The following is a 14,583-nucleotide window of genomic DNA, read 5'->3' on the forward strand; positions in this document are numbered from 1 at the left end:
TTTAATGTACTGAAGGTTAAACTTTATTTGCTGTCATACTTACTGATTTTGCTGAGGTCATTTTTGTTGCCTTTATGTTTAGGATGAATATTCCCACTGTAAGATTAGATTTTTGTTTTTGTTGCTTTATGGCTTCACGTTTTTGTTTTTTTTTTTTTTTGAGAAAGATTAGCCCTGAGCTAACATCTGTTGCCAATCCTCCTCTTTTTTTTTGCTGAGGAAGATTGGCCCTGGGCTAACATCCATGCCCATCTTCCTCCACTTTATATGGGACGCCGCCACAGCATGGCTTGACAAGCGGTGCGTAGGTCCGTGCCTGAGATGCAAACCTGTGAACCCCGGGCTGCTGCTGAAGCGGAGTGTGCGAACTTAACTGCTACGTCACCGGGCCAGCCCCGTGTGGCTTCACTTTTTTAGAGGGAAAAAGTCACAGTTATTACTTTGTATATATGAAGGGCAATAGTGAGCATTCAATTAAATCCAACAAAAATTTATATGCCAGGCACTGTTCTAGACACTTGGTAAAACACCCAAGAACCAAATAAACAAAAATCCTTAGGCTTGGGAGCTTATGTTCTGGTTGGGGGAGAGACACAATAGTTAATAAACATGACAAATTAGTGAACTACATGTTAGAAAGAGATTAGAGAGTGTTCCTTTTTAAATTATTAATGGAATCAGTATCGTTAAAAAAAAAAAAAAAAGAAAAAAAGGCTAAAAGACTGAGCCCTGGAAGACGAAGAACAGCAGACAACACTGAGAGGGAGCAAAGGGTGAATTAGAAGGAAAATCCCTTGGGGTCTTAGAAGCCAAATGGAAAACATCAAGGAGGAGGAGTGATCAACTGTGTTAAATGCTGCCAGCAGATCTGTGAAGATGAGTACTGAACTGAGAATGATCACTGGGTTTAGCAACATGAAGATCATTGGTCACCTTGAGGAGCAGTTTCAGTGGGGTGGAGGTAAAGGCCCAACGGGAGTGTGTTGGAGAGTGATCTAGAGGAGAGGATTGGAGACAGTGAGTCTGGCTGTCGAGGAAGTGATAGCCATTGGGGGCACTGAGTTGAAAGTAGGCTTTCTTGATGGCAATGAACTTAGAGAAGGGAGAGATGCTGAGGCCATTACCTTGAGTCTGTGTAGCAGTCAGCGTCCAGGCAGGAAGCAGATGGCACACTCAAAACAGGGAGACCAAAGAAATTACTAAGGAAGGAAGGGCTGACTTATGGGAAGCTCCCAAGAGATGGTAAATCAGAATCCGCTAGTTATCTGAATCCAGAGAGGTACCTTTGGTGATAGGAAAGGGTTACGCAACCGAAGCTGGAACCGAACTTCCGCCAACCCAAAGCTGTGGGGAGGAATTGTGGATGAACATCCAACTTCTCCCTCCTCCCACCTTTCTATGTCCTGCTGGTGCCTTCCATTGTATGAACCCAAGCAGAAGCCAGAATACAAGGAAACCTGGTCGATGCTGTCCACAGACATCAGCTCCAGGGCCCAGAGCAAGGAGCAGAATGTAGAGCGCAGATCCGGAGGGGCAAAAGGAGGACATCTGACGCAGTGGGTGAGAGGAGATGGGATCTAGGGCACAAATAGAGGACGTACTGGCCTTAGGTAGGAGCATGGACAGTGCCTCTATAGGAGGGGTTCTTTTTTTTTTTTTTTTTTAATTTTTTGTTTATTGCAGTAACATTGGTTTATAACATTGTAAAAATTTCAGGTGTACATCATTGTACTTCTATTTCTGCATAGATTACATCATGTTCACCACCAAAATACTAATTACAACCCATCACCACACACATGTACCGAATTATCCCTTTCACCCTCCTCCCTCCCCCCTTCCCCTCTGGTAACCACCAATCCAATCTCTGTCCCTATGTGTTTGTTTATTGTTGTTATTATCTACTACTTAATGAAGGAAATCATGCGGTATTTGACCTTCTCCCTCTGACTTATTTCACTTTAGGAGGGGTTCTTAATCCTATTTTATGCCATGAATCCTTTGATAGGTGAAACTTATGGACACTTCTCAAAATAATGTTTTTTGAATGCATAAAATACATAGGCATACAAAGAAAACTAGTTATATTGAAATACAATTATCAAAAATTTTTGAAATCAAATCTGTAATACTTTAATGCATGTGCTTCTTTATTAATGCTACAAATCATAAGATCTAGCACTGGGCCTAACTACCATAATTTCAAAGTAGTGATACGTGTGTGTACAATATTCTGAGATACTGCAAAAACTGTTTCATGATATAAACATATTTCTGATGTCTACTGGTGACAAAAGCATAGGTATTGTTAATGCTACTGTGGTTTACTACCTACATTCACAGTTGAAGGAAATGCTAGATATCAGCTAAGAGTTATTAGAAATAAAGACGCATTTCTGCATGCTAGATCATGGTCACTTAGATTTAGTCCAAAGATCCATTAGGAGGAAGACAGAGTGTGAGGACACAGAAGCTGACCTGTGGAGAGATAGGTGGGAATCTCCAGGGCTCTCTTCTGCTTGCTTTGCATTTCTCAGTGAAGAAAGAGTCAAGTCATGAGCCAAGAGTGCAGATGGAGAAGTAGATGCAAGAGGTCTGAGAAGATAGGAGAAGGCATGAAGTAGTCTTCTAGGAAAGTGAGAAAGTGAAGGGATTAGGAAAATAGCATGTCGTTACAAGGCAGCATCAAAGGCCCATTTGAAGTTCATGGTATGAAACTTAAGAGGAGACTGGTCAGCAAGGCTGTGTTTTCCTCTGGCCATGTTCGGCTACACAATGACAAAAACAGATTAGAGGGAGAGTTGGAGTCATCAGAGGTGGGGTTTTGCCAAGTGAGAATGACAAGAGAGGGGCAAGGGAGTAGAGGAAGTGTGTAAAGGAGGGATTGTAATGATAACCCATGGAATTTAGTTTGATAAGGAGGGAAGAGAGGACATTTAGGAAATGACAGTGAAAAAGTGGTCGACTCGATAAACTGAAGGTCCCACAAGGGCTCAAAGGATTGTAGAATCAGGGTATGAGAGGGATGCACTGGAGATATAGGAGATAGTGGTCAGAGAACAGAATTTTAATATAACCTTATGTGGTAAGATGTCTATATCCTAATCCTCAGAACCTCTAAATATGTTACCTTACGTGGCAAAAGGGACTTTGCACGTATTATTAAGTTAATGACCCTAAAGTGGGATATTATCCTGGATTACTAGGTGGGCTCAATGTAACCACAAGGGTCCTTAAAATGATGAGGGAGCCATAAGAAAAATAGTCAAAGAAAGAGATGTGACAATAGAAGCAGGAGCAGAGAGATGCAACATTGCCGGCTTTGAAGATGGAGGAAAGGGGCCATGAGCCAAGGAATGTGAGTGGCCTCTGGAAGCTGGAAAAGGTAAGGAAAGAGATTCTCCCCTAGAGCTTCCAGAACAAATGCATCCCTGCTGACACCTTGATTTTAGCCCAATGAGACCCATGTTGGATTCTGAACTACAGAACTATAAGATGATAAATTTCTGTTGTTTTAAGCCATTACGTGTGTTATAATTTTTTATGGCAATGATAGAAAGCTAATACACTTTCTTTTTTTTTCCTGAGGAAGATTCTCCCTAAGCTAACATCTGCTGCTGATCTTCCTCTTTTTCATGTGAGCCACTACCACAGCATGGCCACTGACAGACGAGTGCTATAGGTCTGCGCCCAGGAACCACTCCTGGGCCACTGAAGTGGAGCATGCCGAACTTAACTAGTAGGCCACCAGGGCTGGCCTGCTAATACACCTCTTAATCAGTTCAACGCAAGTTTAGATTTTGAGGAATTAAAGTATAATTCTAGATAACAAAGCACAAACAAGAAGAAGCAGTAAATAGAAGATAGCTATTTTTCTAAACTTAGTGAAATTATCTTAAGCGAATATTATTTAAGGCTAGTACAAGATTTCTCTGTTTATAGTTTTCCTGCCTACATCTAAAACTTTTTTACCCCTTGCTAATGATTTTTTTTCACTCTCTTTTTTTTTTTTACCCTCTTTTCATCACCTCTATAGGCTTTTTGGTCTTTATCAGTATCTCCGCCCCCCTTTTATCTTTGTTTCCTTTGGAAGTCTTGATGAGTGAAACTTAAATAGGAAATTGAAGAATATGTGTAACTTTGAAAAGTATAATGCACTCTAGGATGTAAGGTATTATTATTGATGATAATGGTGATGATGAGTAAATCTTCTAAGATTTTCCTGAAAAAAAATTCAGATTTGCAAAATATTTAGAATGATATTAAATGCCATCTATTACCACTGACCTAGATTTCCCTATATCTCAATAGTGCAGTGAGAAGAGGATACACAGGGTCAGAGATGGGTTATAATGACTTCTAGAGATTTGGCTGAGTCATTGACAAACTTTCCTATCGATCTATAGAAATAGTTGGAAAGGAAGAGTTATACAGATAATTTCTTGAGTAAATTGCTAAGTTATCCTGTAGAACTTTTATTTGGGGGGGTGAGAAAGATCAGCCCTGAGCTAACATCTGTCGCCAATCCTCTTGTTTTTTTTCTGCTGAGGAAGACTGGCCCTGGGCTAACATCCGTGCCCATCTTCCTCTACTTTACATGGGATGCCGTCACAGTATGGCTTGACAAGTGGTGTGTCGGTGCACACGTGGGATCCAAACCCTGGGCCGTCCCAGCGGTGCGTGTGCATTTAACTGCTATGCCACTGGGCTGGCCCCTTGTAGAACATTTTTTATAACTTGATTTTCTTTATTTAATTTAGCATCCTTTTGCATATCTACTTTCGTATTCTTTATGTTCTAATAATTACACTGTATTTGAATGTTTTCAATTTAATACCTGTTCAGATGTACTTACAGATTTTTTCTTTCTTTCTTTTTTCTTTGTCATGTTTATGTATGGGTTTGGAATGTTCTTTTTTTAAAGTAATGTTTACTTTTAATTTAATGTGATCTTTATAGCAATATCATTCTCTGAAAAGAAAACAAATGTACTGATGTTGATATATGCATATAGTCAGTATGTTATTTAATATAACATTTGAGTTAGATTTTTGGAAGAACATTTTTTGAAAAGGAAATTTTTTAGGAATATGTTTTACAACTCATCCTCCTCAAAAAAATTTTTTTCCAGGCTCTGTAATTGTGAAGGCAAGTTGTTTTCATGTCTTGTGTTGCTTTTAAAATTTCTAAAACATGTATCTACAGCTGTTTAATTTCCTTCTGAACAAATGCCCAGCAAATAAAACAACTAAAAGAAATCACATCCCACGAAACCTAAATGTATAAAAGTAAACTCTCCAGAAACACAGGTTCTTGAACCTCCTCTGGAAGAGCCACATCCTTAATAGTATTTATAAAATACAACAAATAGTTTTTGAGCATCTATTTGACTGTCAAACAATTATAAATAGGACTATTACTTGCCTCACAGTGATTCTCAGGATGCCAAAGGAAAATTCACATGGTATGAGATTTAACTGAGTCAAGATGTTCATTTAAAATAAAATTATATGTACAGTACAGTACAAACACTAATTTTCACATTGCTTTCTGAAATTCTATCCCTGCTACAGTGAATGGAGATCACTCACAAAACAATCTAAAAAGAGTTCTTTTCTTTTTCCATTCTAAAATACCAAGTATTTTAGTAATCTTTTTTTTTCAAACATAAACAAAGGCACTTAAAATAATAGTGTATTGAAGATCACAATGGTGATAGCCTTCCATCTCACTCAGAAGAAAAGCCAAAGTCATTCCTATGACCTAGGAGACCCAAGACCCATCACGATCTGGCCCCCCTATCTCATCTCCTATTTCTCCCCTCACCCCCTCCTCCGCTGGTATCTCCACTCCAGCCACACCGGTGTCCTTATTGTACTTGGACATATTAGCACACTCCTGCCTCAGGGCCTTAGTCCATGCTGTTCTCTCTGCCTGGAATATTCTTCCCAGGTAGCCACATGGCTCACTCTCTCACTGCCTTCATATCTTCCTCAAAAGTCACACTCTCAATGAAGTTTTCCTGGGCCCTTTATTTCAACCATCTTCTCCCTAAAATTTCATATCTCCTTCTCTACCTTGTTATTATCCTTAGAATTCATCTCTATTTAGCATACTACATATTTTAATTATTTACCTTGGTTTGATCCTCCACTAGAACATAAGCTCCATGAGAACAGTGATTTTTGCTGGTTTTTTTGTTTTTCACTCCTGTATCTATAGGCCTTGAAACAGAGTTGGCACATAGAAGATCCTCCATTAAATGAATGCATGGATTAGTATTAGCCTTTTATTTAGAAAGAAATACAGTTTATGAAATATGGCATATGAAATGTAACTAGCCTAAAAGTCATAAAAACAAGTGGAAAAAATGTTACCATGTGGTCTATCATAAACATTTTTACTATCTGCCAAGAGTTACGCAATAGAAAATGAATGTTTATATCCGTATTAGTTAGGGTCCAGTCAGAAGAAAGAAACAACACACTAATTTGAACAGGAGATGTTTATGTACAGAATTATTAATTACTACAGGGGAATGGAGCAACAATGAATTGGCCAATGGAAAGTAAACATATAAAGAAATATAAGCAGATATATGGAACAGCCATAACCCCTAGGGCTGAGATAGAGCACTCTAGGAAGAGTGGTCCCAGGACTGAGATCCAGACTTTACTGAAGAGAGTAACAGTGGCTCCTGGGTGGCAGAGAGTCACTGTGGTACAGTACTGGTGGAATTTGCTGGAAAGTACCCTGCCAGGGAGATCTATTCATAGAAAGGTGTCTCAGAGAAGACCCTTAATTAACAAAATCACCTGAGGTGGGTGCCAGGGGAAGCTGGGTGCTGCTGACCCTGTGGCACTGCGGGCTGGGTACTGAAGACGGCGTGTGCACTGCAGGCACTTGCTGAACAAGCACACTGCGACTAGGAAGGAAAGCACCCCCCTCACCCCTCCATCGCCCTCTACTGACAAAGCTTAACATGGTGTAAAGATGCACAAACGATAAATTTTAAAGGGCACATCTCAATTTTCACAGGGCAGGCAATGAAGTATTTAGAGCTGAGAAGCAATAAACTGAATACCAGCACAATATCTATGTCCAAAAATTATCACAATAAATACTGTACTATATTACATACCCTTGAGTATTTGGAAAAATGTATATTACCTACCCTAACCCTGTATTCTTAGAGGACTATATGGCATAGGTCAATACTTTATTCCACAGAATTACCATCTGAGATATGTAGGCATTCAGAGTATTTGGACTTTCTAAAATGAAAATGCCATCTGTGCTCAGACTCTACTGGACAAACTCATTCAAATGTTATAAGAGGTAGCTATCTTAATAAATTAATGAGCTGTTCAAGAATGGTAAATTCAAGGGTAAAAAGATAAAAGGACAAAAGGAAGACAGTTTAGAACTAGAAACATTTAATGTTAATCACAGTAGTTACAAATATGTCTTATGTTGTCATTTTTGGTGGAAAGTATCCATATTTGAACACAGTAACAGATTTGCTTAAAATATTAAGTGATACACTTTGAACAGAAGTCTAAGATAAATCAATTCTAAGAAAACTTGGGTCCTTAGAGTAATGTCAGGCATGAAAATTGCCTGTTTTCTCCTAGCTCAGATTTGTGTTTGCTATGTTTCTTTTTAATCCAAAATGACCAGAATGTTCTTGGACAAGGCTGCTAAAAATTCTCTTTCAAGGGCTCTCAATCAAAGTTACGCTCAAAATGTTTCCCAATAGAATCCCACACTTTCCCTTTTATAAGAGTTTATTCAAGATGTGTAAGACATAGCTCCTGCCCTAAACTCAATCTGAAAATATAAGATAGCATAGGGCTTTTAAATGTCACGGAGAATCAGAGGTTGGAGAGGTGCATAGGCAGGAGTCCTCTGCAAAACCCAGAAGGCTGGGTCTAGAAGGTTGGGTGCATTTGAAATCAACTTTTTCCACATTACTAATGTTTTCATACACCAGATAAGTATGCTTCATCAACAGTTTATTCACATCTTGTAGGCAGAAGTAGGAAAAATTGCTCCAGTATATGAGTCATTTCTTTCAAAACTAGAAAGAGCAAGGTTAGAAGGTAAAAATGATTTGAGTTGGGATGAGTCTTTTTTGTTTGTCAATTTAACAGTTATAGGTGGTCAAGTTTAAAAGGGCTATAGAAGACAATGCCGTGCTAGACAAATATTGGCATTCTAGCTAAAGTTTTAATGCTATGGGGGAAAAGCAACATGTGCTCTCTGCCTAAACAGCAGTATCTTCAGCACTGCTTATATACCTCTTCATCTAGTCAACTAAGATTTTTCTTTTTATTTTTTTTGCTTTCTATTTAATTTAATTTTTGGCTAGTTTATCCGCTCATATTTACAAAACTTAGAATTTATAAATGATGTATTCTGAATATTCTTCCTCCTATTCGGGTTTTCCACCTACCCATTTCTATTCCTCAGGAGCTATTATTTCCAGTGTCTTGGATATCCTTCAAAAGACAGTCTAAACAAATGCATATATATATTCTATTTTTCCCTTCCCCACTCCACTTTTTTTTTTTTTTTTAAAGATTTTATTTATTTATTTTTTCCCCCCAAAGCCCCAGTAGATAGTTGTGTGTCATAGCTGCACATCCTTCCAGTTGCTGTATGTGGGACGCGGCCTCAGCATGGCCAGAGAAGCAGCGCGTCGGTGCGAGCCCGGGATCCGAACCCGGGTCGCCAGCAGTGGAGCGCGCTCACTTAACCACCAAGCCACGGGGCCGGCCCAGCCCACTCCACTTCTTATGTAGCACATTATACACACTTCTATCTTAATTAATTAATTTCATTTATGTCCATCAGCTGTACTATGATATATTGTACATAAAATACAATTCACCAAATTTATGTGTACAATTCAATGAGCTTTGATAAATGTATACAGTCATATAACCACCACCATAAACATGATATAAAATATTTCTATCTCCTCAAATTGTGACCTTGTGCCTCTTTGTAGTCGATACTCTCCCCTCATCCTTTGGCCCCTGACAATACTCGAGCTTTTTCTCATTATCACTGTAGTTCTGTTTTTCCTAGAATTTCATATAAATGGAATCATAGCTTATGTAGTCTTTTTGTGTCTGGCTTCTTTCATTTAGCATAATTCTTTTGAGATTTGTTCATATTGTTGCTTGTGTCATTCCTTTTTATTGCTGAGTAGTATTCCATAGCATACCACAATTTATTAAGATTCCTCAGTTGATGGACATGTGCTTTTTCCAGTTTTTGAATATTATGAATGAAGCTGTTATGAATATTCATGTACAAGTCTTTATGTTGACAGATATTTTCATTTCTCTTAGGCAAATACTTAGGACTGAAATTACAGGGTTGTATGGTAAATTTATATTTAACTTTTAAAGAATCTGCCTACTATTTTCTAAAATATCTACCATTTTGTAGCCCCACCACCAATGAATAAAAATGCTATCTGGTCATAGCCTCATCAAAACTCAGTGTGGTAAGTTTTTTTAATTTAGTCATTCTAGTGAATATCTAGTGGTATGAATTTGCATTTTCCTAATGGCTAATGATGTTGAGCATCTTTTCATAGGCTTATTTGCTATCCATATACTTTTCTTGGTTAGGTGTCTGTTCAAATCTTTTGCTCATTTTAAAAAAGTTATTGTTTGCCTATTTATTATTGAGTTGTAAGAGTTCTTTGTTCTGGATACAAGACCTTTGGTGGACATCTGTTTTGCAAATATTTCTATCAGTCTGTTCTTTCATTCTCTTAATAGTTTTTTGAAGAGCTGAAGTTTTAAATTTTGATGAAGTCTAATTTACCAATTTTTCTTTTATAGTTTGTGCTTTTTTAAGTCCTATTTAAGAAATATTTGCCTACTCCAAGGTTACTAAAATTTTCTCCTATGTTTTCTTTCAGAAATTTCATTTTGACATTTAGGTCAGTTAATGAGTTGATTTTCTGTATGGAATAAGGTAATGGTCAAGCTTCTTTCTTTTCTTTTTTTTTTTTTTTTTTTTTTCCTGCACCTGGATATCCAGTTGTTCTAGCATCACTTTTCTAAATAAGTATCCTTTCTCCTCTGAATTGCATAGGTGTCTTGGTGGAAGTTCAACTGACCATTCATGTGTGGGTCTATTTCTGGACTCTGTTCCATTGGTCTATAGGTCTATCTTTATACCAATACCACACTCTCTTGATTACTGTAGCTTTATAATAAGCTTTGAAATCAGAAAATTTTGCTAATTTCTGCTTATTTTTCAAAATTGTTTTAGCTATTCTCTCAATCTGATTGTTGTTGTTGTTCCTTTGATTTGGCCATATTCCCCTGTTTCTTTGTATGCTTTGTGCTCATTTGTCGAAATTTAGGCATTTGAAAAACCGATCAGCTTGGCTAGAGATTCTGGGGACCCCTCAAATCTTGTTCTGGGGATGTGTCTTCTCTGGACTTGTGCATGTAATTTCCCATTTAAAGAGGTTTGCCCTGTTCTTCTCAGGAGCCCATAATCTCTTTCTCCCCTGAGTGTCTGTCTGCAGTTCTGCCGTCTCTCTGGTGCTGTAACAAGCTGTGGTGCTGGCCATTGTTCTCAGCAGCCCCCAATCTGGCATCCAAATACTCCTCTATTCCTTTCCCATCAGCACTCCAGCACTTCTGGCAAGACAGAAACCAAGCCCTCAGGCAGCCCTCTGAAAAGCCAGAACATGGGATGCACATTCTGCATCCTTTTCTTTTCCTCCCAAGGGAGAAGCTGGGAGTTGGGAGTTTTCTTCTGATATTGTGATGCTATGCTGGGGACAGGTAGGGACTAGGACAAGCAAACGGAAAGAACTTTCCTACCTGCTTCCATGTGTCTCTTCTTGGCTTTGCACTCAACTGGGGTGCTGCCACCTCTTAACTGGTTTCTGGAGTTCTCACAAAGGCAATCTGGCACCATATTGTTGCTAAATCAGTGTCTCCACGGGAGCACAAGAGCTTGGAACACACTATTCTGCCATCTTGCTGATGTCACTGCTCTCGTTTATATTTTTTAATTTTGAAAAATAGTTTAAACTTACAGAAAAGTTGTAGACTATTATAATGAACCTTCACCTAGATTTACTAACAAAATATTGTTAATATTTTTGCCGCATTTGTTTTATCTCTCTGTCTCTCATATAAATGAACATTTCTGAACCATCTGAAGTTAAGTTGCAGACATCACGTGTTTTACTCTAAACATTTCATGTGTATCCTTTAAGAACAGGGTCATATTTGTCAAATGATAAGACCAACACTCAATATCTGACACAAAAAAATAATGTTGTAAATGTTTTTCTTGTTTTCTTTTCTCATGAAAAGTCAATTTGCCTTTCTTCTTGCTTTCTAGACAACTTAAATTTTTACTCTGATATAGAATGGTAGATAAAGTGATACTATATAAACAGGAAAGCTGTTTTGTTTCCCTTGGGAAAGAGAAAAAGAATTGGCAATTATTGGGAGCTCTTGTCTACATTGGAGCCATATCACTGGGTAGATTTTGTTTTTTAAGAACATGTGTATTTTTTTTTTGATGTTTTAATAGTTTTTAACATTGTAAAATTTTGGGTTGTACATTTTTGTTTGTCCATCACCATATATATGTCTCCCTTCACCCCTTGTGCCCACCCCGCACCCCCGTTGCCCCTGGTAACCACAATACAGTTTTCTCTGTCCATGTATTTGTTTATATTCTACATATGAGTGAGATCATACAGTGTTTGTCTTTCTCTTTCTGGCTTACTTCACTTAACATAATACCCTCCAGGCCCATCCATGTTGTTGCAATGGGACGATTTTGTCTTTTTTTATGGCTGAGTAGTATTCCATTGTATATATATACCACATTTTCTTGATCCAATCATCAGTTGAGGGACACTTAGGTTGCTTCCACTTCTTGGCTATAGTGAATAATGCTGCAATGAACACAGGAGTGCGTAAGCCTCTTTGGATTGTTGATTTCAGGTGCGTTGGATAGATTCCCAGTAGTGGGATAGCTGGATCATAGGGCATCTCTATTTTTAATTCTTTGAGGAATCTCCATACCATTTTCCATAGAGGCTGCACCTGTTTGCATTCCCACCAGCTGTGTATGAGGGTTCCTGTTTCTCCACATCCTCTCCAACATTTGTTGTTTTTTGTCTTGGTGATTATAGCCATTCTAACTGGTGTGAGGTGATACCTTAGTGTTGTTTTGATTTGCATTTCCCTGATGATTAGTGATGTTGAACATCTTTTCATGTGCCTATTGGCCATCTGTATATCTTCTTTGGAGAAGTGTCTGTTCATTTCCTTGCCCATTTTTTGATCGGGTTGTTTGTGTTTTTGTTGTTCAGTTATGTGAGTTCTTTATATATTATGGAGATCAATCCCTTGTCAGATGTATGTCTTGCAAATATTCTCTCCCAGCTGGTGGGTTGTCTGTTCATCTTGATTCTGGTTTCATTTGTCTTGTAGAAGCTCTTTAATCTGATAAAATCCCACTTGTTTATTTTTTCTTTAGTTTTCCTAGTCTGGGTAGGCATGTCATCTGAAAAGATTCCTTTATGACCAATGTCAAATAGTGTGTTGCCTATATTTTCTTCTATGAGTTTTATAGTTTCAGGTCTCACCTTCAGGTCTTTGATCCATTTTGAGTTAATTTTTGTGAATGGCAATAGCAGATGGTCCACTTTCATTCTTTTGCATGTGGCTGTCCAGTTTTCCCAACACCATTTATTGAAGACACTTTCCTTTCTCCATTGTATGTTCTTAGCTCCTTTGTTGAAAATTAGCTGTCCGTATATGTGTGGTTTTATTTCTGGGCTTTCAATTCTGTTCCATTGATCTGTGTGTCTGTTTTTGTACCAGTACGATGCTGTTTTGATTACTACTGCTTTGTAGTATGTTTTGAAGTCAGGGATTGTGATGCCTCTTGCTTTGTTCTTTTTTCTTAGGATAGCTTTAGCTATTCAGGGTCTTTTGTTGCCCCATATGAATTTTAGTATTCTTTTTTTATTTCCGTGAAGAATGTCATTGGGATTCTGATTGGGACTGCATTGAATCTGTAGACTGCTTTAGGTAATATAGACATTTTAACTATGTTTATTCTTCCAATCCATGTGCATGGGATGTCTTTCCATTTCTTTATGTCATCATCAATTTCTTTCAATAATGTCTTGTAGTTTTCATTCTCTAGGTCTTTCACCTCCTTGGTAAGATTTATTCCTAGATATTCTATTCTTTTTGATGCAATTGTAAATGGTATTATCTTTTTGAGCTCTCTTTCTGTTAGTTCGTTATTAGCATACAGAAATGCAACTGATTTTTGTAGATTGATTTTGTACCCTATGACTTTGCTGTAGTTGTTGATTATTTCTAATAGTTTTCCAACGGATTCTTTAGGGTTTTCTATATATAAAATCACGTCATCTGCAAATAGTGAGAGTTTCACTTCTTCGTTACCTGTTTGGATTCCTTTTATTCCTTTTTCTTGCCTAATTGCTGTGGCCAAAACCTCCATTACTATGTTGAACAGGAGTGGTGAGAGTGGGCAGCCCTGCCTCTTTCCTGTTCTCAGAGCAATGGCTTTCAGTCTTTCCCCGTTGAGTATGATGTTGGCTGTGGGTTTGTCATAAATAGCCTTTATTATGTTGAGGTACTTTCCTTCTATTCCCATTTTGTTGAGAGTTTTTATCATAAATGGATGTTGTATCTTGTCAAATGCTTTCTCTGCGTCTATTGAGATGACCATGTGGTTTTTATTCTTTGTTTTGTTGATGTGGTGTATCACGTTGATTGATTTGCAGATGTTGAACCATCCCTGTGTCCCTGGTATAAATCCCACTTGATCGTGGTGTATGATCTTTTTAATGTATTGCTGTATTCGGTTTGCCAATATTTTGTTGAGGATTTTTGCATCTATCACTGGGTAGATTTTTGAATAGTTCTGTTTTTTAGCCAGTGTGGTACATAGTTTCTTTAATGGCCCTTCTGCTGACTATATTTACAGATATCATTATCTATAGGCTCCCACATCTTAGTGAACAGAGACACTTTTGAGTATTTCATCTACAGAACCATAAGATGTATTGATTTCTAGCTGGTTTACTTTTTAAAGCTATCTGGAAATGTTGAGCCATATATTAGATATTTTCTAAACTGGCCATTTCACATTTTTAATTAGTTTATTTTTTATTAAATTTCCTAACTCAGGTTTGAGCCCATTCATAAAAGGAGAAGACAAGGTTCCTTTTACTTCAGATACTGAACGTAAGCCAGAATACCGTTTGCAAGTTTCCTGAAGTCTATTTTGTATTTTTATTTAAGTTACAATTTTGGATCTTTGTCTACCCTACTCTTAAAAGAAAGGCTTCTATAACTGCTTTATGTAGTATATTTTCTTTTTATATTTGAAAAATTTTCCCAGCTGAGTTTTAAAAATCTCCTCTTTCATGCCTTGCTTATTTTAGACATTTTTCCCTTTGGAAGGGCTTACGGTTAATTTAGTTGGTACAAATCTGTAGTTCAGGATAATAAGTATCTTTAAGAGTTCTGGATTCTATAG

At 37.7% G+C, this 14,583-nt stretch overlaps 1 long non-coding RNA gene across 1 annotated transcript in view; it reads right to left on the reverse strand.

Annotated features, from left to right (window-relative positions):
- The window catches only part of LOC147916261 (uncharacterized), a 57,774-nt gene that overhangs the window by 32,481 nt on the left and 10,710 nt on the right, over window positions 1–14,583 (reverse strand). The window lies entirely within an intron of this gene.

The sequence above is a fragment of the Ceratotherium simum genome, chromosome 9, assembly GCF_057802395.1.
Source record: "Ceratotherium simum simum isolate JZ-2026a chromosome 9, ASM5780239v1, whole genome shotgun sequence".
NCBI lineage: Eukaryota > Metazoa > Chordata > Mammalia > Perissodactyla > Rhinocerotidae > Ceratotherium > Ceratotherium simum.